The sequence below is a fragment of the Balaenoptera physalus genome (genome assembly GCF_965194825.1).
Source record: "Balaenoptera physalus genome assembly, chromosome: 20".
Lineage (NCBI taxonomy): Eukaryota > Metazoa > Chordata > Mammalia > Artiodactyla > Balaenopteridae > Balaenoptera > Balaenoptera physalus.
Genome location: NC_138901.1, coordinates 49,641,798 through 49,664,878, shown reverse-complemented (window position 1 = coordinate 49,664,878; position 23,081 = coordinate 49,641,798). Strand labels below are relative to the sequence as shown.

Genomic DNA, 23,081 nt, shown 5'->3' with positions numbered 1-23,081 from the left:
TCCTGTCATTGTCCTCAAATGAGTTTCTTTCATATCCTTTTTGAGAGTTGTTTGTTTTCCATAGAACTGAATTCTGTCTGCCCTGTTGCTGCACATTTTGATTGTGCTCAGTTTTTTGCAGTTATAAACAAAGCCTCACTGAATGAATATCCTTGTGCCTAAATCTTTACACATGTCCCTGAAGGAAATACCCTAAAACTCATTTCTGGGATTGCTAGACCAAAGGGTATACATATTTCTAGAGTTTTTGATATAGATTGCCAGTTTGCTCACCAGAAATGTTGTACCAGTCTACACTCCCACCAACAATTTTAGTAATTCATTTTCATAGTGCTGATAAAATAATAAAAAATAAAATCAAGGTAGATACAATTTTATCCTTCAATTCATCTGAACCAGTTTGGAGACCCAGAAAAGTTGATCCTTATTTGTCTTTCCTATCAGGAATTGCTTTCATACCCAAGCACTGATGGAAAATTTGTAAGCTATTTGAGTAGAACTTATGGAAAGATGAAATAATAGTGCATTGATAAGATGAAGAAATTAATTATCCCGAGATGGTGTTGAATATATCTGTAGTGTTTGTGAATTTAGGTTTGCTCCCCATGTTTTTATTTTATTCTAAAATCATCACCATTTTTGACTTAGAGATTTCTGAGCCAAAAGATAACTGACACTTACCTAGGGTCCTGCAGCAAATTAACCTTGAACATTTCATTGTTTTCTGTTTAGGAAGTGTTAAGCATCATTGAGATTTCTCAAAGTTCTATCTTATTAAGGATACTGAAATTTTAAACGATGATCATATACATTAGTTTGTTAATGCTTGTAACTATACTTACAAAGTTAGAATTTCCTCATCTTGTTTATAGGAAGCAGTGGGTATATTTCTCAAAGTTGAGGAGGTGAACTTTTTAGGGAACAAGCCGTTTAAAATCTTGAAAAAAAGTTTTCATCTTTGAGGCTATTTGAATATTGAATATAGGAGAAAGGAGAAGAGTGTATGTATTTCTCTTTTTTTTAATAAATTTATTTATTTATTTTATTTTTGGCTGCGTTGGGTCTTCGTTGCTGCGTGCGGGCTTTCTCTAGCTGTGGAGAGCAGGGGCTACTCTTGGTTGCCGTGTGCGGGCTTCTCATTGTGGTGGCTTGTCTTGTTGTGGAGCACAGGCTCTTGTTGTGTCTCACGGGCTTCAGCAGTTGTGGCGTGTAGGCTCAGTAGTTGTGGCTCACAGGCTTAGTTGCTCCGCGGCACTTGAGATCTTCCCAGACCAGGCTCAAACCCGTGTCCCCTGCACTGGCAGGCAGACTCTTAACCATTGCGCCACCAGGGAAGCCCAAGAGTGTATGTATTTCTTAAAGCTCTTAAAGAGTCTTACTTTGAATGTCCCTGCAGACCTAAATAGTACTCAGAGGGGCTTCTGGCAGACTTAAAGAACAAAGATGGGAAGGAGAAAGGAATGTTAGAATGCAGGCCACATTTATGCTGGATTCAGTAGTATTGGTTGCCTGCCTCTGTCTGAAACCGAGCTCCTTCCTTAATGAAGGTGTGTGTTTAAATCACAGGCGGAGAAAGTTTTGGGGTGAAGTTTCACTTTTTTGTAGTGGCAGCAGTCCTGGACATGCTGCTGAAACACAGAGGATGAGTTCAGCACCTTCTCTACAGATGGTATCTCTGCCCACAGCTCATCTCTTTTACATAGCAAGCCTTTGTTCTCTGGAGAGTGGACCTCTGTGGGTTGGCCAGTCCAACTACTGTCGGAGACTGAAGGTGACTGATACGGAGTCCAAAGGTCAAAATGGACCAATGTGGGGTGAGTCTGGCTTTAAGGGGGAAAAGTATCTTTTTGGCCTGCAGGCATCAAAAATTGAATTTGCTGCACGGGAAATGTTCAGTTCATCAGCTTCAGCCTTTCAGAAGAAAAAGCCACCAGCTGTCTCTCAGTCCACAGGAGCAGGAAAGAAAGAAAACATTATTTAAAGGGTGTGCTTTAATTGAACTGGATTGTGTTAGGGCTTTCACTTCAGAGATGATTTCTGTGGCACTGTCACTCTGCTCTGCGTACTGTAAGGTAGCAGATATTAAATCAAAAACTGAAGGTAATCCATAATCACTGGGGTCTTTTGTTGAGTTTCAGAATGAAACGTCAGTTAGGTTAGATTCAGGTACTTCATTTGCTGACATCACCGTTTGGCCTTTTATTAGGACGTGATAGACCACAAAAATGGGAAAGGCAAATAATATTTGCATTTCTAATTTGGTCTACTGCTTTTTAATTAAATTGGCTTTTACTAAGTATTTTGTTAACTTCAGAATTTAGGTACTACAAGTATGTGATCACCAACCTGATTAAAAGTCTACTTGTTAGTGATTGTCCTTTAAGTTAGTAGTGGTCCTTGTATGCAGTCATTAAGATTGTAAGCTATTATCCTGTCCTCTAGCCTAGTGGAAAGATTGCAAGCAGGACTAGCTACATAATTTGCAGGGCCCAGTACCTAATGAAAATGTGGGCCCCCCTGTTTGAAAAGCATTAAGAATTTCAAGACAGCAACAGCAGAGCATTGAATCAAATGCAAGCCCCTTTCAAGCACCGACCTTGTGCAGCTGCACAGATCGCACGTCCATGAAGTGGGCCCTGACCTTGGGATATGAAATTAAATATAGACTCGGGACTTCCCTGGCGGTCCAGTGGCTAAGACTTCCCCTTCCAATCCAGGGGGTACAGGTTCGATCCCTGGTCTGGGCGCTAAGCTCCCACATGCCTCTTGGCCAAAAAAAAACCAGAACATAAAACAGAAGCAATATTGTAACATATTCAATAAAGACTTTAAAAATGGTCCACATCAAAAACTTAAAAAAAGAAAAACAGAAATCAGATATACTCAATGTTGATCAGAACTTTGCTACTTATTCTACTTGCTGCTTGTTCTTTGCTACTTATTTGTGTCTATTTGAACCTCTGTTTTCTCTTTCCATTCTGTATCTTCCTTTTCTGTCTTTTCATGTTCTGTTCCATCCTGTCACCAAAGTTGGAGAACTTGCAGCAAGAATTGGGAGTATGTATACTTCTGCCCATAGTTCATGTGAGCACATTCTGGAATAATATTTCCTTCCATTTGGCTGGTGGAACAAACAAGGTTAGGATTTTCTTTAAGGAAAGGTAATTAATTGATTTAACTAAAAATACATATTCTGTGTCAAAGTTTAAAAAGTGCTTTCACAATTAACATAACATTTAGTTCAAACAATTACACTTTTGAGGTAGCATTTCCCCCCACATTTTATACAAAAGAAAAGTAAGCCTCAGAGAGGTTAAGAGATTTTTGTCAAGGTCAGCCAGCTGGTAAGTGAGGTTCAAGTCCATCCCTTGCAATGCTGTGCTTTCTCACTACTTCATTCTGCCTCTACAGTTCTGCAAGACCGAAGATTAGGTGACAGAATAACTTGCTTTCTTAAGATTGATCTGTTTTACAGAATTTTCTGCCAATTTTCCAAGAATAACTGCTGGGATAGAATCATTAATATTTGCAACAAGTTTTTACTTCTGTTATTTCCTATAACCCTTGCAAATAACCCTTTGTAGTAATATTTTAGCATCATTTTAAAGGAAAGAGATTGACGTTCAAAGAGATTAAATGACTTATTCAGGTTATATAATTAATAAATGTAAGAGCGGTGACTAAAATCCAAGTCCTCTTTATATCTCATGCTTTTTTACTATGCTATATTTGCCTCCAATTAATTTTGTATCTCCACTTAGTAAATACCTGTTCATTCATGTATTGATCACCTACAATGTTCTAGGCACTGGCAATGATCCAAAAGACCAACTCTCAGCTCTTAGAACTTACATTCCAGAATGTAAATAAACTATTGTAAATAATCAGCTGGTGATATGGCTATAAAGAAAAAATAAAGCAGGACAAAAAAGATGGAAAGTAACCTGGGAGAAGGAGTGCTGTTTTAGAGAAAATGGTCAGGAAACTGATAAATTTTTTGAGCCACAAACTGAAGTATAGACATTTGTTATAAATGTATAAATCAATTTTTTAGGTATGACAAATAATCTAAACAATATGAGGCCACTGCATTTACGGACATAATAACAGTAGATAAGGATTGTTGGGGCTTCCCTGGTGGCGCAGTGGTTAAGAATCCGCCTGCCGATGCAGGGGGCACGGGTTCGAGCCCTGGTCTGGGAAGATCCCGCATGCCGCGGAGCAACTAAGCCCATGCACCACAACTACTGAGCCCGAGTGCCGCAACTACTGAAGCCCACGCGCCTAGAGCCTGTGCTCCACAACAAAAGAAGCCACTGCAATGAGAAGCCCGCGCCCCGTAACAAAGAGTAGCCCCCGCTCGCCACAACTAGAGAAAGCCCTGCGCGCAGCAACAAAGACCCAATGCAGACAAAAATAAATTAATTTTTAAAAAAAAATAGATAAGGATTGTTAACTTACATAAACATTAGCCTTTACAGTAACACTTATACCTTGCATTTAATCTCCTCTCCCATGTAGCATGGATTATAAAATCATAAGCTCAAAAAAGCTCTAAATCTAGTCATTTCCTTCATGCTAAATCACTACCACATAAAGCAGTGTTTAATGTATTGGCGATCTTGGATTTTTCACACTGTTAGAATACAAGTACAGTAATGGCATGCTACATGAAATGGCATGCTCTGGGTAGCTATTAAAAAATTCTGGAGTATCCAGCAGGTTTAGGAAATGTAAAGCCTCATTTGCTGGTCAGATTTGACTTTAATGAATTTCAAAATCTTGTCCAAAATCCTTTATTGTACTGAAATTCTGTTATATCTTGTACTGCAGGGCTTCAGTAAGTGAACTTTCACCTAATGCTTGGGAATCTTTGTGATATAAGCAAGTTTATTATAGAGGGATTTCCAGAAATGAGGAGAGGAGGCAGCGTTATGGGGCAGGTAAGGGGGCCTTTTCATAGGATTTGCCTTTTGCATGCTTTAGAATGGCAGGAGTCCAAAGTATTAATAGAAGACCCTTAGAAAGCCCCAGGACTTATCTGTTCCTCTGGTTTCAAAGTTAAATCCAAGCACCAATCATTCAGTGTTTGCCTCTTGTTAAAGCTGAGTTGTTGTCTGCTAAAAGATGAGGTGGGGGGGAGGGGGTCGGAGGACTGTTAATTCCCAGTTGCTCATAGTCTCCTGAGGGCAACTACAAGGTTCCTTTAATCCAGAGTTTTAAACTATGTTCATGAATACAATGAAATGATATGCAAAGGTGGGTGTATATATTATTAGTACATTTATTTTTCTGCAGGAAAAAGCCATAACTTTCATCAAATTCTCAAAGGAATGTAATGCCCTTCCCCTCACCCCAAATTAAGAACCTGGAATAGACTATTTTAGGCATTTGACTTAGAAATTAAGTAAGGTGTTTTTAAGCTGTTTGACCTTCCCAGTGAGATTCATTTATCCATTTTTAAGCAATCACTCATGATTTCCCCACAATGAAAGATTTTGAACTACCATTTTCTCTCTATTGAGAAGGACTATGCAGCCTTTTGAGTTCTCTCTCTCTCTAATAACCTTGGAGTAGATATTCCAAGAATGGTATTTGCTTTGCTAAAGAAGACTTGGAATATTACTGTAAAGCCTGAATGTTTGTGTTCCTCAGCAAATAGTCACAACCTGTGTGGTGAGTGAAAAGAGAAGCAGTATTGGGGTAAAGTATTTCTGGTGCTTTGAACTATATCCAGGAAGGCAGAAATAACTTAAAGTTGTTATTTGAAGTAAAAGTCGTGAGAAGAATTAGGAGAATTTCTAAATGCATTTAAGCCAGATTCTTATTAAAGTATAAAGAGCTTGTTGAGAAGTTTGGGGACGACTGCCCTGGGCTTAGATATTTAGTGGAATGAGTGTGCTATTTAATGTGTTGTGCACTGAGAGTCAAAGTATTCTCCAACCCATTAAACCATTCTTTGCTATTCAAGACCAGTTTCTGCAGCCTACAGCGTATAGTTACACATTTTTAGAAGTGTGAGCAATTAAGTTTTATGTGCCATTTTTGCTTTCTTGTCATCTCACATAATTCATTTATTTAGGCCTTAATCCAGTGCATATTTGGCAAAAAAAAAAAAAATCTGCGTTTTGCATATAAAGCCGTGAGAAAACTCAGACCAGTTTATCTCTCTTAGAAATTAAACACCCTTTAAAAAAGCTTATTTATTTACATCCTAGAATTTTGTCCTACAAGAGGATTCAGTTTTTCAGTGTCAACTGAGAATATTTAGATGTAGTTATTTTTCATTAAGTAGGATTTTAATGCAGAGGAAACAGAGAATGGAGTTTTTTTCAGAATTCACACTATTTAAAATATTTTTCTATGTTGCTTTTAGTTTAGAAGTAAATATTGGAAAATGAATATACAAGTACTATATAAGCTGTATGTGTAGTTGTTTTCTCTTTGCTGACTGTTAAATATGTCACTGTAGAAATGTTAAAATATATAGGAAGAGAAAAAACAACATTCAAAATGTTGCCTTTTTAGCATTAACCATTAATCTGAAAAAAATGCCTCTTCAGTGACACTGAAAAAACTTTGGGAAAACATCCAACATCTGCTTATCTTTCCTGCAGTGGAAATGTTCATAATTGCAATGTGCAGTTTCCTTTGAATGAAGATAAACAGATTTCTGTTTGTTATACTTATGTTTCAGAAGTATGTTTACTGAATTCTTTAAATGTATTTAATTTTTTTCACCTCACAGCTGGGGAGGTACCAAAGACATCTGATTGTTATTGGGGTTTTCTTAGCTTTCTCTTGAGGGCAATTGTGTTTTTCTTTAAGATATTTTCCTCAGACTTTTTCTTTTGACCCCAGGTTTAGGGGCCCATTACAGAATATATCCACCCAAGCAGATTCCTCCATTACCTGCATTGCCATGTCCCTGACTCAGTTCAACACAGTCTTTATTATAAAATCCATGTTCCATAAGCTTTTTAAAATACATAAGTCAATTTTGTCCCCATTTGGTTCTTCCTTTGCTGGATGATGGATCCGAGAGGCTGTCAGCTGGACACTGCTAGAGGACTCTACCAGTCAGACCCTGGTGTTTTTGACATAGTGGGGATTCCCGAGTTGAAAACCCATTTGTTCCAGTTCCCAAGAGATCAAACGGCTGAATATTTTACCCTGTTGACCTAGGCAGCTCTTTGGCTAAGGCATGGTGAGCAATCCTGGCGAGCGAGTTATCTAAATGATATTCACTGCTTTGCTTTAGTCATGACTGTGCTGGAGTTATGTATGGTAGAGATTGTTCTATGCATACTAGAGATTATACATCTGTTCACAGTGAGATAAAATTGAGCATTGGTTGTTCTATTGGTTGCCAAGGAATGCATCAATATAGGTTTTCTTTCTTAGTGTCTTTCCCCCTCAGCTGAGGTAATAACCCCACCGTTCTGACCCTAAGCCTAGGACTGAGTCTCCTATCTTTAGTGGGGTATGCATACCTTGTCTAAATATAGCGAGGTGTGGACTTGGCTAATGTGGAAAAAGACAGTAGAATGACCTTAGCTGGTCTTCATTACTAGTGTTACAATTATATTTAAAGAAATAAGGACACTATTTTAGTCCTGCTTATATGTAGAGATGCTTTTTTCCAGCTGCTCCTTGGGTTAAAAGGTTTTATGCGCTAAACCAAAAAATTGTTTTAAAAGCTAAAGTGAATCACTTCAGAAAGAAGCCAGGAGTTCATTCCATATGAAAACATGCCCATGGGACTTCTTGGTGGCGCAGTGGTTAAGAATCCGCCTGCCAATGCAGGGGACACGGGTTCAAGCCCTGGTCCGAGAAGATCCCACATGCCGCGGAACAACTAAGCCCGTGTGCCACAACTACTGAGCCTGTGCTCTAGAGCCTGCGATCCACAACTACTGAGCCTGCGTGCTGCAACTACTGAAGCCCACAAGCCTAGAGCCGGTGCTCCGCAACAAGAGAAGCCACCGCAGTGAGAAGCCCGCGCACCACAACAAAGAGTAGCCCCCACTCACCGCAACCAGAGCAAGCCCGCACGCAGCAACGAAGACCCAACGCAGTCAAAAATATAATTAATTAATTAATTAATTAATTAAATTTATTAAAAAAAAATATGCCTGGGGGTGGTTTCTTTTTCTATTTCATTGACCAACAGTTAACATTTATTCAGAATTTAAAAGGTAAAGCCTAAGCTTCATGTACTTTAGGATAATAACTTGTATTTATATAATTCTGGTACTTGATACTTTTTAGAAAGCTTGCACAAACTTTTGTCAACTAAGAAGAAAGGATATTTTATCCCTAAGCATGTGAGACAGGATAGCTAGAACTAATCCTGCTTTACAAATGGAGAAACTCAGAGGTAGAATGGCTTTCTAGAGGACCAAGTGAATCAGTAATATGGCCAATTCGGGTGACTCCAGTACACCACCTTTTTAGCTCAGGCAGGCAACTTGTACCCTCTTTTATGAGTGTAAAACGACTCAAGCAGCCGTTTCATCCTTTTCTTTTTTAATGATCAACACTGGAGTGGGGGAGGGATGGGATTCCATTTGCAGAAAAATTTTCCAGTGGAATCAGGAATCCAGTGGACAGATTAACCATTTGGTTACTGAGCAGAAACCTATAGGATTTAACATCACATTTGCAGAGGCATCCAGCCCATTGTGACATAACCCTTTAGGGGCATTCTTTGAGAGTTACCTCTTCTGCTGTGAAAAACCTAGTTGGTATTTTTGACTGTTTAATACTATAGGAATATGGTGATCTCATCTTGAACTAATGGAATAATTTTAAGGTTCCTAGTGGTAATCTCCTAAAATCACAAACTTAAGAGTTTATAATGTTGAATGAGGAAATTGAGGTCCGATTGTCTCAGGCCATATTATACAATTCATTGGTGACAGAGCAAGAACTCTAGGTCACCTGACTGTCAGTTCCATGCTTTTTCCTCTCTACCTTTACATGTTTCCCTGCAGCAGGTGAGATACTAACCTTCTGTTTGTAAATAGAGAATCTGCCTAAAGTGCTAAAACTGATTCAAAGGCACCAAACCATATGTAAAGTGAGATTAGAAAACTCTGGTCGGGCTTCCCTGGTGGCGCAGTGGTTGAGAATCTGCCTGCCAATGCAGGGGACACGGGTTCGAGCCCTGGTCCGGAAAGATCCCACATGCCGCGGAGCAACTAGGCCCGTGAGCCACAACTACTGAGCCTGCGCTCCGCAACAAGAGAGGCCACGACAGTGAGAGGCCTGCGCACCACGATGAAGAGTGGCCCCCGCTCGCCGCAACTAGAGAAAGCCCTCGCACTGAAACGAAGACCCAACACACCCAAAAATAAATAAATCAATAAATAAATTTATTAAAAAAAAAACCCTGGTCAGCTGAGTCCTGGCCAGGTGTGCCCCTACTGTCTTCCCCAAGACAACGAAGAAAGGTTTGATACAGCCACCTCATCACATTTTTAATCATCTTTCACTCTAACATCTTATTTAGTGTTATGATCCCACTTAACAGAAGAGAAATAAGAAGCAAAGTTAGTTGGCTTTTATAACATGGCAACTTTACTGTGATTTAAGTATATTCCCCAGTTTTATTCCGGTCCTTTCCTCTGGATATCCTGTGGTTAATGTTTAATATAAATTCTTTCTAAGTTCTCCAGAGCTATGTTTTACACAACTACAGATTTTAGAGTTGGGGAAATTAATTATCTATGAGAACTGCCTTCTCATAGATAGTCTTTAATAATGGGTGACTTAATTTAGCTGAGAGCCAAAGAGATTAGCATTACCAGCTCAGCAGTTCTTCACTGATGTCCTATTCTAATGTAATACAGATAAATTTGTAAAATTCACTTGCCTTCTTTTGATTGGAGTTGGCCTCAGGTTTCTGGTTCATTTTTTTGCTTGTTATTATGTGCAGACAATTAACCTTGCTTTCTTTACGATTGGTTTAAAATGGTGGTTTCACAGCTTAGCTGCACTATCTTCCATTTAAGTTGAGCCCTGACTGTATCATCTGTATACTGTCATATCCGTTGAGTAGGGGATTAGGAAGGAGGGAAGTCCTTTGTGTAAAAGTATTCTCTTCAGCTGTTCTTCCTTGATGCTGGAAGTTTGGTGCCTGGCAGGAAATGATTTAGACATGTGTGATAACAAAGTGACGTGAGGAAGAATTGCCTGTAAGTTTCCCTGGCTTGTGCAGGATGATTGGCTGTCAGCTGGCAGATAGGTTAAGGCAAATTTGATCTCCAAATCTGAGGATTAGTAAAGTAAAACTTAAGAGAAAGTTGAGGTGGTGAAAAAAACCTATTTTGAGAAAAGTTTGGACAGAAGCAGGTGGTATGAAAGTTAATGTCCATGTCAACAAGCCTTCTTTTTTGACCCTCTCGCGTGAGAGTCTGTAAAGCATTGGGATTTGTTAAAGGAAAAGATCTGTCTGAAGAGTCAGGAGGTGCAAAGAAAAAGACATTCTTTGATTGCAAGGAATTGACACATATCAAAGCTTTCTCTCTCAGATGTTTTCTTAGAATTTGAATTTCTTTACAGAGTAAATTTTCCATCGGTACCAGAAAGTAAACTAGACGAATATCCCCAAGATATCCATCTTCTCTTCATTCCCATTAGCTCAGATCAGACTACCCTTCTCTCCTTCTTGCCTGAAACACTAAAGTAACATCTGTCTCCCTATTTCTAAGTCTCAACCCCTTCCAATCCATTCTCCATACTGTAGTTAGAGGAAGCTTTCTAGAAATGGAAACTATGGATCTCTGTTATCCTCAGGGTAAAGTCCAAATTCTTTGGCAAGTAATATAAGACCCTTCAGATCTATGACCTGCTTACCTCTCCCCATGTTTACTTTGACCCTCCCTCTTAACTCTTTCACCATATAGTAAGATTATAGGGGCTTCCCTGGTGGTCCAGTGAGTAAGACTCCACACTCTCGAATGCAGGGGGCCCAGGTTCCATCCCTGGTCGAGGAACTAGATCCTGCGTGCGTGCCGCAACTAAGAGTCCGCACGCTGCAACTAAGAAGCCTACATGCCGCAACTAAGACCCGGCACAGCCTAAATAAATAAATAAATAAATATTTTTTAAAAAAGATTATATTAGCAGTTTGGGTAGCTTTAGCCAAACAAATTTATATAAATACAGATTATCAGCTCCATTGTCAAGTTAGCAGTAAGGGGAGCTCATATAGGACCTAGAAGAGGCTACTATGCTTGAACAAGAAGTCTCTAAAATCTTTTGTAGTAAACTCACTCAGAAGGCAGATGTAGGACAGTAACCCACACAGCACACCCAACTTCTCAGAAAAGGGAAGTTCAAGAAAGGATAACAAATAAAAACTTTGTAAGAACTTTGCAAGTAAGTTGAAAGTTCTTCTATGAATAGAAGTTCCCCACTTGCATCAGGCATGATTGAAGGCTGCAAAGAACAAGCAAGGCAGGCTCTCCCTGTGATGTGTGTTGCAGACCTCAGGGCTCACACACCCTATGTACACACAAACACCAGAGAAGAGGTTTTACAGTGAGTGACTTTCATACTTTATTCTCCTTCGAAATGTGCTTGAGTCTTCAGCATTGTTTCTGTTGTCATTTTCAGATCACATTTATTAAATACTCTGTACATGGTGTTAGAGCGGGCACTATATAAAGCAGTGTCAACGGACTCTCCTTTCAGTGCCTCACACACAAAAAAGCAAACAATACAGACCTAGGAATATTCATCTCATTAAACAGAAGTAAAGTTTAACATACAGCAAAGCAAGGCGGTGGAACAAGTGTATTATCTTTGCTTTTACATGAATTTTTCTGTACATGATAAACATTTTTATTTGGAATTGAAGCAAGAAGGGAGGAGTAGGGAAGCTTGCTTCCCACTCAGATTTTTATACAGTAGGTTGTGCCCTATCTCTTCTACCACAGAGAGATAGCCTCTCTCTGCAAAGAGCTGAGTGGTGCTGCTGACAAAGAACCTCAATCACTTGAGTGGAGACATATGGGCAGCTTGAGTCCTCCTTGTTTGAGTAGCAGACATTGCTGATGGCAAAGCATTTTGGGCAGAGAGGTGGCTCATAAATGAGGAACTTCATCTAAGAAACTGTGGGTTTCTCAGCCCTAAGGGTACTAATTGTTGGTTTCTTCACAGCTCACTTTCTCTCAGGCCCCACCCGTCACTTCAGAGAACTTGTTGACGACAGCTTTACTTTCTCAAGTCTTGTACAAAGGCAGATGTCTCTGAAAATGCAGCTTACGCAAAACATCTGTGTGCATGACTCTGTTCCCACGGTGTGTTTTCCTGTACTGCTCCCCACCCCCCTTTTTGGGTTCTTTTTTAAAATTGAAAACACAGTATAACCATCATTAAAAAAAAATTTGCAAAAAGAGAAAAAAATCACCCACAATGCCTCCATCCTTACTAATAGCCATTTCCACTCCTGCCGTATTACCTTCCTATTCTTTACATGCATAGCTTTTTGCCTGGTTATGTCCTTTTTCTTAAGCCGAATTTCAGATACTTTGTCATTCAGCCACTTCCCTTTTTTTTCCCCTGATCCTGGCATCATCTTTTGGTTTTCGGTCTTGAGTTACTGAAAGGGCATTGCAGCTTATCAGCATTTTGTCAGTGAGTCCCCTTTCTCTTATTTTCCTTTCCTAGATCCAAGTATTCTAGTGTTTAGAGTATGGCTGAGATCCAACCTTTATTTTTAAAAGTAAGACACATATATGTGCAGGATTTTTAATTTTCTTAACGTTTAAAAACTGGTGTTTTAAATTATATTGACTTTCAAGGCACATTGCTGTGCCCATCCCAGGGAAGCCTCATTTAGGAAGAAACATATCTACAAACTAGAAATATTGATTTGCTGCATTAAATATATTTATTAAAATGTTGATAAGCATGTAAAAATGGAACTAGAATATATATTCTTTACCCTGATAGATGAGAGGAAAGAAAATATACAAGAAAAGTAAAAGCTAAGTAAATAGAAGAAACAGATTAATCCATATATCAGTATTTATCATAAATATAAATAAACATTTCAACTCACACAGCCCTCCAAAAAGAAAAAAAACAGGCACTTTTAAGAATACCTTCAGCCACCTTCCTTTTAGACTTCCTGTGGTCCCCTGTGCTTAGGTATTTAAAGGGTAGACCTCTATGGTGTGTAGGGTCCCCTGATGACTAAGGAAGTCTGCAAGACTTACATACAGCCTTGCTATCTGTCTATTGCCATGTGAGAAGGTAAAAGATCCTCCTCAGGGTTGCAACTTTCCTTCCAATCATTGTGCAAAAAAATCTGCCTTTGGCAGTTAAAAATCATTTCCTTGTGTTCCTTATGTTTTCCTGTGTCCTGAGTTTCCACTTGGAGTAGTTTTAGGACCTAGCTCAACCAGTACCTAAAAACATTTAGGTGGAAGTTGTAAGATTGTTCCTACACTGGAGCAAATATGTGATGATTTACCATTTTTCCCTCCACCACATTTAAACACATAGGAAAATTTTTATTTACTCTTGAATCATTTTGATTTTAATATTTTCCTTTTTTTCCAAATCCTAACTAAAATGTTTGTAATTCTTATTGCTTCATATTGCACACTAGAGTATTGCAAAATACTACTGTGTGATCTCTTTGTCCCTAGCCCTCTGATTTCTTATGAATACTATCTGGAAAATAGGGAAGAACGTGCTGTGGGTCATTGCTTCTGCATAAGTTTATCTAAAAATGTGAATTTAGTGAATTTGAAAAATTAACTATTAAACATTAAATCAGGCATCAGGAAAGCTCAATAAATTAAATTTGCAAGGAAAAGTGGAGTAACTTTTTCATCTGTATTGGTGGTACAGTTCTGTGATGATTCTGTAAGGGGGAAGACAGTAGGAAACAAGGAACATCAGGTCGATTAAAAAATGTGAGCTGATTAAGACCAGAGACTGCCTGCCATTTGCTTTTCTCTTTTCCCTTTTCTTTGACAGCTCCTTAAATTGTCCTTTGAACTTTGCCTTTTGCTATTTGTTTTTTTCTCTTCCTTCTCATCCTCTTCCTCCTCCTGCTCCTTCATCATCATCATCATCATCATCATCGCTAGTATTACTATTTTACAAAAGTTAACTGCTTTTTTAAGTGTCAGAACCTAAGCACTGGCAACAGTGTTCTTCCTAGATTTCATTCTGCATTAGTGTGCGGCTGAGAGGATCTGTAATGTGCATTAAGACAGTTACAAATATAAGGATTTTGCCCAAGGACTTTTTTTTTTTTTTTTAACATCATGTGTGTGGTTTTTTTGTTTTATTTATTTATTTATTTATTTATTTATTTTTGGCTGTGTTGGGTCTTCGTTTCTGTGCGAGGGCTTTCTCTAGTTGCGGCAAGTGGGGGCCACTCTTCATCGCGGTGCGCTGGCCTCTCACTATCGCGGCCTCTCTTGTTGCGGAGCACAGGCTCCAGACGCGTGGGTTCAGTAGTTGTGGCTCACAGGCCTAGTTGCTCCGCGGCATGTGGGATCTTCCCAGACCAGGGCTCGAACCCGTGTCCCCTGCATTGGCAGGCAGATTCTCAACCACTGCGCCACCAGGGAAGCCCACCCAAGGACTTTAAAAAAGTCAGACAGTGCAGTGGATGGATAGTAAAGAAGACCAGCGAGTAGATTTAAAAAAGAGTCAACATACTTTGCCATGCCTTTCTCTATTCCCCTTGGTTTGATAGTTCGAGAATTAGTATCTTTGAGAGACTTTTAAGAGTGCCTGTTGGCAAATTATTTCATTTTCTTAGCCTAGTAAGGTAGAGAACAACTATAGAAGAACTGGTTAGGCAAGGAAAATTGATAGACTAATGTTCTACAGACTGGGTTAAATTTTTGTGGCCAGTGAATTTTGAGAATTACTTGTAAGACTGCGGTAAAGTAGTACTGAACTAACTCAATTTAAAACCAAAACCAAAACATAAAACCTTGGTTTTCTGATGATTTGAGAATTCTTTCTTAGAACCCTATCGGTACTCTAGTAGGTAGGCTACAGTGAGATTGCATTGTACAAAACAGGCAAAGAACTCAAGACTACTAAAGCCATGGAGTGGAGTTTCAAAGCACAAAACAAAACAGCATAACTTGGAAATAGGCCAAAATTTGATCCCTGCTTTGTCATGCTGATTGTGTAATTGGTAAGCTTAGGGAAGTTACCCTCAAAACCTTTGTTTCTTCATCTGTGAAATGGGAAGAATAACTTCCGTTCATGGAGTTGTTGCGAGAGAGTGATTGTAAAGCACCAGGCACCGTGCCTGACACAGGGTGGGTACTCAGTAAATGATAGTTACAGCATCTTTAATTTTACTTCATAGTGCTCAGAGCCAGCACCTAACCACTTCCACCACCATCACACAACTCCCAGAGAGAATGTTTTGATGGACATGCCATTGTACCTGATTCCAGGTTTTCACAAAAAGTTTGTGAAGTTAATGGCAGAGTTGTTGCCATTATTATCAACAAACAATAGCTATTCAGTAGACAGCTGACTGTACAGGTCTGGGGCTTTGGTGATAAATCTGAGCTAGAGAACCAATTTGGGAGGCGAGACAGTCAGGCCTCAATGATCGTTCCCAATGATTCTTTTTTTTTTTTTTTTTTTCCCAATGATTCTTGCCTCCCACTATTTACATCCCTGTGTAGTTCCCTCCTGCATTAAATAGGGCTGACCTATGTAACTAATAGGATATTGCAGAAATTATGGTGTGTCACTTCCAAGGTTAAGTCATGAAATACCACACTTCTGCCTTGTTCCCCCTGGGATCACTTACTCAGGGGAAAGACAGCTGCCATGTCATAAGGTTCGTCAAGCAGACCACTGCATGGCAGAGAACTGAGGCCTCCTATCAATAACCATGTAAGGGAGCAATCTTGGAAGCAAAGCAGATCTTCCCAGCCCCAGTCTAGGCTTTAGATTACTTCATTCTCATAAGAGACCCTGAGCCGGAACCACCAGCTGGCCTGCTCCTGGACTCTTAACCCACAGAAACTGTATGAGATAATAAATGCTTTTGTTGCTTTAGGCTTCCAAGTTTTAGGGTAATTTGTTATCTATCAGTAGGTAACTAGTCAGGAGTCATCCTTTATCCTTTATAGGACAGGGTGGCCATGAAAGTGGATGAGGGCATCCAAAAGAGTATATATAGCGCAAGAAGAAGAATGACAAGGAAACGATAGAAGACAACATATTTAAGAGGTTGGCAAAAGAATAGGAGCCCACAAATGAAAATGTGAAGGAATAGAAGCATAGGAGGAATACAAAGAAAGTGAGAATATTACAAGGTCATCAACGATATCAAATGGTCAAGAAAGGTTAGGTCTGAAAAATGCCCATTGGATTTGACTAACCAAAGAAAATCTCAACTACAGTGCCTTGGAAGCCAGATTACAAATGAAGTGGAGACACTGAGACCTGTGCCACTTGCCCTTCCCTATCTCTTTGATTTCATCTTCTACCACACATCTTTGGCTCACTACACTTCAGTGCTGTTGACCTCCTTGCTATTTCCCACACCAGCCAAGTACACTTCAGAGCCTTTGCATTTGCTGCTCCCTCTACTTTTAATGTTCTTTTCCCAAACCGCCACACAGCTCCCTCCCTTACTTCCTACAGATCTCTGCTCAAACGTCATCAGAGAGACTTTCCCTGGGCATACCTTTCTTTTTTTTGAATTTTTGAATTTTATTTATTTTTTTATACAGCAGGTTCTTATTAGTCATCAATTTTATACACATCAGTGTATACATGTCAATCCCAATCGCCCAATTCATCACACCACCACCCCCACCCCCCAGCCGCTTTCCCCCCTTGGTGTCCATACGTTTGTTCTCTACATCTGTGTCTCAATTTCTACCCTGCAAACCGGTTCATCTGTACCGTTTTTCTAGGTTCCACATATATCCCTGGGCATACCTTATAATACAAATACATACAGCAGTGCTCACTGTTACTCTGCTGTGTTTTCCTCTGTAGCACTTACCATCATGTGATATCTAAAGGGGCAGCCACTGTGCAGCTCTGGCCAGTTTTTGCTAGGCGTGAATGTGGACATATGTGTTCAGATTTTCTCATCTTTCAAGAGAAGCTGGAAATTCTGATTTTTAAGTACATTTAGTTGTAAATGAGTTTCAGAGCACTGTGAAGGTCAGACAATCTGGTGTAAGAGCAGTGAACAGGGTAGGGTAGGGTATCTGGCAGAGGATCTCGAGCTGGGATGCTTAGAGAAGTACCAAGTGGAATCCAAGTGGATTCAGTGTCTTAGACGCTAAGAGGAGAGATTCTCAAAAAGGAGAAAGGGATTTGCTAGTGCCCATCAAGGCTCCAGGTGCTAAATGAAAAACAGAAATTGGTGTCAAGCTAAGACTGAAGGATCTTTGTCCTTCGGATCTATCACTTGGGAAATCCCTGGCAAACTTAGGATGGGGAGGAGTTTCAGAGGTGGGACAGAAGCAAGATGGCAGCAGAGAAAAATGACTGGCAAGGGAAGAAAATGGAGACAGCAAGTATAGACTTGCTGTAATAAAGAAGAGAACTTAGAAGGGGACACAAGATCAAGTAAGGGTTTTGTTTTAAGGATGTGAAAGAACAGAGTTGAGCATGTTTCTGGGCTGAGGAGAAGCGGTCACTAGAGAGAGGGGTGACTAATTGGTAAAACTAGGATACAAGGGAATGGGGTCAAGGACACAGGTGAAAGCGTTGACTTTTGACAGCTGGATGCATCATTCTCTCAGATTGGAGAAAGGCGATAAGTCCGCAGGTGAGGGAAAGTATCAATAATTGGGAGAAATCACACCAGCTAGCCTCCATTTCTTGATGGTGTAGAAGACCAGGTTAAGTGGAGAGGTGAAGGAAACAGGAGTTGTGATGGGACTTGAGAGCGAGGAGGGTTTGGAGCAGGTAGGCATGGAAATGGTGGGGGGCTGTCTGGAGGTGTTAACTGCCCAGCTGAGTCAACTCAGTGTTGTTGCTGTCCTCTCTGACATCTCTGTCACTGAGACCATGGATGTGCGCCAGCATCCAGAGGCATGGTTTCATAATCTCCTTAAACATTGGGCTGCCTTTCGTTTATTCAATATATATTCATTGCACATGCACTTGGTGTCAGGTACTATGCTAGACGTTAGAGAGATAACATTAAACGAGGCAGTTGTTCCCGCTCAAGGAGCTTGCTGCTCATACAGAAAATTATAAATAAGTCATCAAAAAATACTATAATTTTAAGCTGTAGTAAGTATTATGAAGGGAATTCAGAAACAAAGAGAACAGATTGCAGGGAAACCAGTTAGGAAATAGGACATGGGACTAGGTTGGTTAGGGAAGGAAGAAAAGCCAAAAAGGTAGATGGCTTGGGAAAAAATTGAGAAATCGGGCTTCCCTGGTGGCACAGTGGTTGAGAATCTGCCTGCCAATGCAGGGGACACGGGTTCGAGCCCTGGTCTGGGAAGATCCCACATGCCGCGGAGCAACTAGGCCCGTGAGCCACAATTACTGAGCCTGCGCGTCTGGAGCCTGTGCTCCGCAAAAAGAGAGGCCGCGATAATGAGAGGCCAGCGCACCGCGATGAAGAGTGGCCCCCACTTGCCGCAACTAGAGAAAGCCCTCGCACAGAAATGAAGACCCAACACAGCCATAAATAAATAAATAAATAAACCCAAAGTTTAAAAAAAAAAATAGATGTAACACTCAAGATTTCAGCTTAAAACAAAAAAATTGAGAAATAAAGGGGCTGGAGTCTCAACCAGGTTGAAGAGAGAGTGAACACATGAAGGTCACAAGAGAGGGGGTTGTAGTCAGAAAGTGGGAGTTTGGCTTCTGAAATCAAGTCCATCAAAATCTGATGCCTTCAAAAGGGACTCTGGGAATTAGAAGTCTAAATGGAGTCCAGGTGAAGGTGTTTGAAAATCAAGAGGACAAGAAATTTGGGAACAAGCTGTTGGACGTTCATCTCTGTGAATGATGGAATCTGTTAAGATTGTAGTAGGAATCAGGGTGAAAAGAGAGAAGATTGAGCAAAATGAGTAAATTAAAACTAGTGACAAGGATGTCAGAAGGTGACAGCAACAAAGAATAGAAGGTGCCCTGAGCCTCATAAGAGGCTTTGTGTAAAGGTGAAAGAGAAATGGTCTGAAAGCAGGGGTTGATGTTTTGGCCAAGTGCTTAAAAGCCCGACTTAACATTCCTTCTGCAGGTGTGTTTAAAATACCTGGAAAGGCATTTGTTGAATCATGCAAATGAAATAGTATTTCAAATGCTGAACAGTTTTTCTTAGTTAATCTCCTTTTGTTTTTTATTTAATCCCACCAACTATTTAAAATTTGGTGCTAAGTAATGTTGGTCATGTCTCTTGGTGATCAGTACATCCAGCATTTTAAATACTGAGAAAGAACTGTTTAGGTCATTTAGTCTTTGGTTCAGACAGCTTTTAGGCTTTACCTTTTTGAAAGAAAAGTATTTAAGTCTAGAGTTTTGGGCCACAGGACTGAGAAGCTTTATTAATTCAGCCTGTAAAGGAAATGGGCTCCTTTGAGCTGAGGTGGTTTCTCCCCTCCTTGGAGGAGGACCTTCTTGAAAACAAAACTCCCCAGCACTGTCAGTCATCAGGAGGACTAGGGTCAGTTGTGTTAGGAAGTGCCTGAAACCAACTCCTTTCGTAGGCACCTAGGGGTTTTTTTTTTTTTTGGTGGTGGTAGGTGGGGGGGAGGGGGGAATATTTGTTTTTATTTCTCTGAGGAGGGGTGGGTGGAATATTGGCAGATCGCTGTTGGAGATGAGGCTGAGACTTGGTAGAGTGGCTGCAAAGGGACAGAGATTAGAATGTGGCAGTAGTGTCATGAGGAGTTCTGGTCTCCGAATCTTAGCTCAAACTCAGAAGTGTTTGGGGGCCAGACTGCTCAGTGTAATTCCAGGGGTGGTGGCCGCCTGGAGGAGCTGGAGAGAGTGGCTGCTCTTCTCGAAGGTATTCAAAAATTAAAATGATTTTACATCTGTGCTGGTCTCACAGAATGTGCTGAATTAGGCCCGCCTACTACCAGTTGGAGCCATGACCTAGACCCTCTCTGAGGGCCCTCCAGCTCTGACCTTTCATTATTTGGTAGTACTTCAAAACTCCAAACCAAAATCTAAACACTTTAAATCCCTGACAGGAGGTCAAGTGTGTATGTGACCAGACAACATCTAGAAAGAAGCACCTTTGGTCTGAGAGAAGACTACAGAGGAACCAAGGGCTGGTCAGGCATCCACTTCTTTTCCCATGTAGGCTTTCTTGCCCTCCTGCATAGGCCTCATGGTCTTCCTTACTTCTTGTTTTTGGCATCTAGTTTTTGATATTTTTTTAAAGCAATGTTTAATATCCAACAAACATACTAAAGGAAAAAGAAAAAAGAAGCAACTTTAAGAAACAGCATGAAAGTATTTGCCTCATGGGAGTATGTCTAAATATTTCCCTATCTAGACCTGAACTTTGTTTTCAGGATACCATGAAAAATAGAACAAATATCACACCAGGCTTTGCCATGAAATCCTGCCTTTGTTCTCTTTAGATGAACTGACCAGATGTGTTTTTAACTTCTGATTGCTTCAAATTATTAAGTCAGCAAATATGTCCTGTTATGGTAACCGCTAACTTAAGATAAAGGGTTAAAGCGCCGCCCTGGGTTTCCGATGACATGGCCCTTAGTCTATGCTCCACTGCTATCTAGCTGTGTGACTTGGGGCAAGTCATTCACATCTCTGAACTTCAGTTGATGTATCAGATTCTTTGTTGCAAGCTCAGAAATGAATTTTAACAATCTTAAGCAAAATATTTCTTAGAAGGATGTCAGAGCTTACCTAATGGATGGGAGACTAGAAGACCAAACTTAGAGAACAGGCAGGAGCAAAGGGCATTCAGGGAAAGCCCAGGAGCAGGAGTAGACTGTTCTATACCTTGCTACTCTCCCCACTGTGAATGTGACCATCCCCCATTCTCCCTACTCACTTGGGTCACTTGCCTGAGATTCAGGAGAGAGTTTCCAACTGGCCAGGCCTAAACCACATGCCAGCTTCCTGCAAGGCCCCTTGCAGTTCCAGAGTTGGAGGGTCACCATGACCAGGCACATTTGGGGGATTCCCCAAAAGGAGACTAGGGTGAAATTAGAAAGGAGAGCTCTATTGCTGGACAGCCAGAAACCACAAATGTCAACTCAGATGTGCCCCCATCTATAGAAATTGGAAGGTTGAATTGTATGGCCAGTGGTAAAATTATTGATCCTAGATTGTGTTTCTATCTGGACATTTCTAAGATGCACATGTTTGAGGCAAAAATGGGATAGTTACAAGATCTTATCAGTAAATGAACATTCAAAAGGAATATTCCGGGGTTTTTTCCCCTACAATTTATGGTCTGTAGGGAAAGGACCGGGAAGATTAGTCCTGATGGAATTTGTCTCTCAGCCTTGAACAGACAGACCTTTTTTTTTTCTTCTTAGATTGTAGAAAAGTAGGAAAGGGGGGAAAATAGCTGCATCTGAAGGTAGTTGTGCTGGACATTGTGCAACAGAGCTTAAGAGGAAGATTAGCTGGAACTAAAATGGTCTGGTGGTTGTAGTTAATGAATAAGAACTGCCTTAAGCTCTTATCCACTTTGCCAATGACTGGTTTACTAATGTCCCCCAGCCTCTGCTTGTCTGCTGACAGAGAAAAAACCCCGCTGCCTGCATTCATAGGCGTGTATCTGGGAGTTTATGTCCTGGGTGCAGAGAGGGTTCCAGGTATCCATTGCCATTCCAACACTGTCACTTGAACGTATGGCCTGCACGTTGGAGATGGGGTTGGGGATTGTTTAATTACAGAGACTAGTGCATACAATATTTGGGTTTGGATTTTCTCCCTTTAGGTTTACAGAATCAAACTTTTCTCACTACCTGAAGTGTGCTTTTGACTTTTGTAGCCATGTTTCATCCATCAAGGCACAGTGACTTTGTCCTTCCTGTTTTTTGGATTTAGCCAAACTTTTTCAGTAGGTACTAGTATTGATAGCTCTGTAGTCCTTTGGCCTCTGGTCTGATATTTGAAACTTTTTATTATGAACTTACCTTTCTGTGGGATGTGGTCACACTGAGTGGGGACGTGAATTCCTTTCCACCTAATGAAATTGACAGAGCTTGCCCTAGTACCTTGAATCTGAAATTAAACAACTAAATAAGCAGAGAAAGCTTATCAGGAAAGGGAGAGTGTTGTTAGGAGAGTGGAATGTATTTGCAAGTTTCCCATAACTGAGTATTCTTCAAGATAAAAATATAACAGTTCAGATTATGTGTATTTGAATTTTACATAAATGCTAACTAGCTTACCTTGTGCAGTTACATTTTGTGCCATCAACATTACACAATAATTTACCTATGAATTTTGGCTTCAAGCAGAAATGCCAAACAAACTCAAGAGTTTGGCATTAGAAACATTATAAACATGAAAATCTACTTTCTTCATTTTAATGTTAAAGTAAAAGCATTACACCCACTTTATGAAACTTGATTTCCCATAGTGAATAATTCATTTCATCTCGTGTGTTACATGTAAAGCAGAAGAATGTCCGTCAAACTAACATGTAGCAGTTTGGCCAGGTGTGTCATTGCTTTGTTTTGCTTCCTTGGCCTTCCTGCTGGTCATGGATGACCACCCTGGCCACATTCCTCAAAGGTTATTCTAACCTCAGAACAGTTAAGTATTTTCTTCACTTAGTTGACCTTTTCCTCTACACTTTGCCTGAGAAGAAACTGCCAGTTAACAAATTTCATGCTTTGCAAAGTGCCTTTGATTGGGAGGGATTGGCACAGAGTGCTTCCCCAAATTATTTAAAACACAGTACTCTTTCCTCTATTTTTGAGACTAAAATGCTACTATCATTCCCAGTTCTTTTCTCTACTGTCCAGCCCATCTGGATTCATCTCTCAGCCAGATGTTCTTCGTTCCCCTCAGTAAAGTCTTTCTGTTCATGGCCTTGATAGGGGGAACAAAAAAGGAATGAGAAGAGTTGAGATCTGAATGGATTTCAGTCCTTT

General features: G+C 40.3%; 1 protein-coding gene across 9 annotated transcripts in view; it reads left to right on the top strand.

Moving 5' to 3' along the window:
• Nucleotides 1-23,081, top strand: part of SSH2 (slingshot protein phosphatase 2) — a 242,145-nt gene that overhangs the window by 151,065 nt on the left and 67,999 nt on the right. The gene's annotated exons all lie outside the window — the stretch shown is intronic.